Here is a 4,283-nt window from a genome sequence, read left to right as displayed (position 1 = left end):
TGAGTGTTTGTTCACTGGACACAAAATACCAGAGTGCTCAAGTCTGGTGTTGCTTGTCTGCCAATGCTGTTGCTGCATCATGTTGCTTTGTATTGAATACAATGTGCCCCTACACAAGATATTAACACCTAAACTACAGGGTCTTCCCTGTACAACCTATAACATTGAAGTTTACTCTCTTGCAGGGTGCAAGATACCAAGAAGTCAGCAGTTGGCTTGTGGTCCACCTAATGTTGATCCACAACGGTGTGTGGCCAATGGATGTTGTGTGGATGCAAGAACTTCCCATTGTTACTATCCTTTGGATGGTATGGCTTGGTTTTACACTTTTGATATAGCACTGCTCATCTAATGAGCTGTCCAGAGTAACTTTGAACAGCTTGTATAGGAAAACTTTGAGGGTGGAGGAGATAATTGACCTGATTTCCACCCTTACTGTACAGGGGACTGGTCCTTCAGGTAAATGGTTTCATTATTTTGTATTAATGGTTTCTCTGCTTCCTGCTTTTCAGCGTGCACTGCAGATGGGCATTTTGTATTCTCCGTATACCGCACCTCAACCAAGCCAGAAATTGATCCGAGCAGTCTAGTAATTGCAGGAAACCATTCATGTGTCCCTGTAATCTGCACTCCAGACTTTGCAGTCTTCAAATTTCCTGTGACTGGCTGTGGGACACGTGTCTTTGTAAGTTCACTCCTCCTGGGGTTTGGGTTAGTACTAGGACTTCTAGGCTGCAATGCTTTTTACAGCCATATGTTTAAGGGGGGTGTTGGGGTGCTAATCTACTGGCATGCCACTGGTTTTGGGCTGGCCAGGTTGATTACAATCCTCAACTGCTTCAGTGTTCTCACTTTGTAATCATTTTTTTTTCTGTAGACTGTGGCGGAGACTACAATCTATCTTGCTGAAGTTCGTGGTTTGGTTCGGGGGATCCAGCAGATGTATGGACAAATTACCAGAGATGGCCCTTATCGGTAATTTTCTTCTACATGCGCTTGGAACAGGCAGCTGCTTAACCCTCTTTCAGCATACTTTGCTGGTTGTAGTGGGTGGGGACCCCATGATCGGAGTTAAAGCCTTTATGGTTTTGTCATTGACTGGAATATCTGTGCCAACTGGTAACTAAATGGATTCTTTGTCTTCACTGTCTCCTCTCTGCACTACAGTTTCCATGTGGAATGTCGCTATTCTAAAGGAAACTTGGCCAGCATGGGTTACTTGGTGGTGAACCCATCGCCTCCATCAGCAGCCTTGGCTTTTGGCTGGCTTGGGGTTAGGTTAAGGATTGCCACAGGTAATTGAACATGATGCGTAACTTCTCCCATTTGGTCTGGTTTGGCATCATGTCTGGTAATGACTGCTAGATTTGACTGGCTCAATTTCCTCTTTCAATGGCTGGTGTGTTACCAATGATGCACCTCTCTTGCAGACGCCAGCTACACCAGCTTCTACCCACAGTCCCATCTGCCCCTGAGATTCTTGCTTGGAAGCAAGGTGTATCTGCAAGTGAAGCTTTTAAACCCTCCTAACCCCAGTGTAGTTCTGCTGGTCCACTACTGCATCGCCTATCCCCGGTCCTCTCAAGCTGCCTGGGTGATCATCTATGAAGGGTGAGTATCCTGATTTGTCTCCCTTTGTCTGGACAAAAGCAACATGCCAGGGATTTGTCCAGCAGCAACTGCCAGATGTGACCATTAACCAGTTCAGCAACTGGTTAGGGGACTGGCTGCAAACATCTAAATTAAATCTTTGCAAGCTAGACTGTTGCAGCTGCTAGAAGCATTACAATATGGCTGCCATGCACTTCAAGCCTCCTCGTTGGCAGCTGTAGGACTCCCTTCTGAATTTCTACCCCACAGTTGTCCAAACATCCTGGATTACAGCAGTGCTGCTGGCCTCCATGTCAAATACAATAACATGCCTGTATCCAAGCACATTCGACGCTTTGAAATAGAAATCTTCCAGTTCCTGGACTACAAGACCAAGCAGTGTTTGGATGAGGAAGTGAGTTTAATAGTGGTCCAATAGTGTGTACTCAAGCTTGCTTCCAAATGCCTAGTCATAAATGGTATTTTAGACCAAAGCAGATATACAGCTGCTCCTAACTCCATTTACTTTCTTTTTAGATCTATTTCATGTGTTCAACCGAAGTGTGTTCCCCGGAACGTCGTGTTTGCAATGAAGGATGCTTTGATGGAAGAGGTATGGTCCTGAAAAGCACTATTTGGACTTGGTTTCTGAGAAGGAGTCCCCCCTGAAGTATTTAAGTCCTGCTCCCTTGGTTAAATTTTGGGCACTTGATATCTTTCTCCTTCCACAGAGATGCCTGTTCCCACATCAAGATCTGCTGGAGGGCGCTGTGCAGGAAAGCCCTGTCCTGGGAAATCAAATGTAGACAAGCGAGCTGCTCCTGGTCATGCTGGCTTCATTGCTGTCAGCGAAGGAACCTTCACTTTGGATGAGATTGTGCCCCATGAACAAACGGGCAAGTGATTTGAGATCTTCTGCATTGAAGCAGTACTAGCCTTTTTCATGTGGTGTTGCTCAGTTCTGGCCCTGGGCCAAAGCCAGAACTGAAGCTTCATTGTATTCCTCCCTTGCTCACAGTTGCTTTGCCACTAACTTTTGCTTCCTCTTGCAGAGAAGCACTGGACTCACTTCCATGGTCTCCTGTGGCTGCTTGGTTTGCTGGTCCTGGTATCTGTTATAATGCTCTTCCTCAAATGGATTGGCTTGCAAATTGTCAGGTCCTAGAGAAGCAGTCTCTAACTTGAATAAACCTTTATCTTGTGTTAATTCTGTAGTGGTTTGTGGGTTTTCTTAATTTCAATTCCTCCACCAAATAGAGGGGGGTCACATCTAAGTAGGATTAGAGATGCCGATTTATCCAACATGTTGGATTTGCTGTTTGCAGTAAACTGAGGTTTAATACCCTGAAGTGACAGCTGCATTGTTTTTTGAGCACTCGAGACCTCTTCTGCTGGTGCCAGTAAAGGCGCTGGTACATTGCCATTTGCTGTGCAATTCAGTAGTGCCCTAAGGGTTCACTTGTGTTTATCCAAATACTACATTACCTAGGCTGCAATTGATGTATATTGCATCTAACATGGCGTAGCAGCCGTGACCAAGGGCCAATAAACTGCTGTGCAGTATATGTAGAGATTTTGCTTTAATAGGGCCATTGTGGTGCTGGACAATGGCAACTGTAGCTGCTGCTACTTCTGGGCTGTCCCTGCTGTGGGACAGGGCTTTGGATTGAGGGCAGACAGAAGTCCTCTGACACTCTCTTGCAGGATTCTATTTATACACAAGTATAACACCTTTGCATGCCACTGTTTGTTTGGAAGTGGGTGGGGGGGGGGGAGGGGTTGATATACAATGTGATCTTGCGTGGGCATATTCAGGGGGAATACATGTGGCACTGGTGTTTTGTCATCTGTCTTGGCTGTTTCTGAGATTCATATGAAACAATGACATGACTGTTTCTGGCCACTTCATATACCAGTCTTTTCCACAAGTACTAAAATTACTCCAGTGAGAAGCCTATAAACAAGATGGTAGCATACACTAATGTGGTACACTCCAGTATGTGACACCAAATGGCTTGGAGAGGGACAAAGCTTACCTTAACAAGGAGTGCAATTTGATTTGTGCTTTTTAAATGGGGTGCTAAATTCTTGAATTGGGTCAAGACAAACCTGTTGGTCAGTACATGATTGTTTGGTTTCTAAGACCCCCTACCCAAAAGGAACAGACTTGACTGGAATGTCATCTGGTAAAAGCATTAGTGCAAAGTGCAGGGTCAGTTTAATAGTATGTGAGCACAGGGTTGCACGAATTGGTTCATGTGCTGGGATTCGAGTGAATAATTGAATTCCGCACAACCATATGTGTGTATTAGTAGCTCCAAAGTTTGTAGTTAGTACAAAAAAAAAGGGGGATTTAAAAACAGTACCAGAGACCAGCAGAATTTGGAAGGGTCCAAAAAACGGGAGAGTCCCAGCAAATAAGGGAGAGTTGACAGGTCTGATATAAACCTATAAATTAAGCCTCTCTGTGACCAGAGACGGAATTATTCTTGGTGATAAATCACTCTCCTGACGTGTGAGGGTGCTGCTTAAAGGGAACAGAGAGCCCTGGACTGGATGACCAGGCAATTGATTCCCGGGGTTAGAAGGAAGTTATCTAGAAAGGGGGTGGGGCTACAATATACTAAATTCTTGACCTGGAAGGGGTAAGATTGGAGAGGTGGGTGCACTAGTTAACCAAGGGGTCATGATTG

At 45.1% G+C, this 4,283-nt stretch overlaps 1 long non-coding RNA gene across 1 annotated transcript; it reads left to right on the top strand.

The window, feature by feature from the left end:
• The first annotated feature begins 645 nt into the window (after window positions 1–645).
• Window positions 646–1,289, top strand: LOC121321133. Its single transcript, XR_005950918.1, has 3 exons — window positions 646–685; window positions 878–975; window positions 1,168–1,289. It is a non-coding gene; the product is annotated as an uncharacterized LOC121321133 (long non-coding RNA).
• Window positions 1,290–4,283: the final 2,994 nt, after the last annotated feature.

This window comes from Polyodon spathula, chromosome 9 (assembly GCF_017654505.1).
Source record: "Polyodon spathula isolate WHYD16114869_AA chromosome 9, ASM1765450v1, whole genome shotgun sequence".
Taxonomy (NCBI): Eukaryota; Metazoa; Chordata; class Actinopteri; order Acipenseriformes; family Polyodontidae; genus Polyodon; species Polyodon spathula.
The sequence above is the reverse complement of the archived record's forward strand: the minus strand, read 5'-3'. Positions and strand labels throughout refer to the sequence as shown.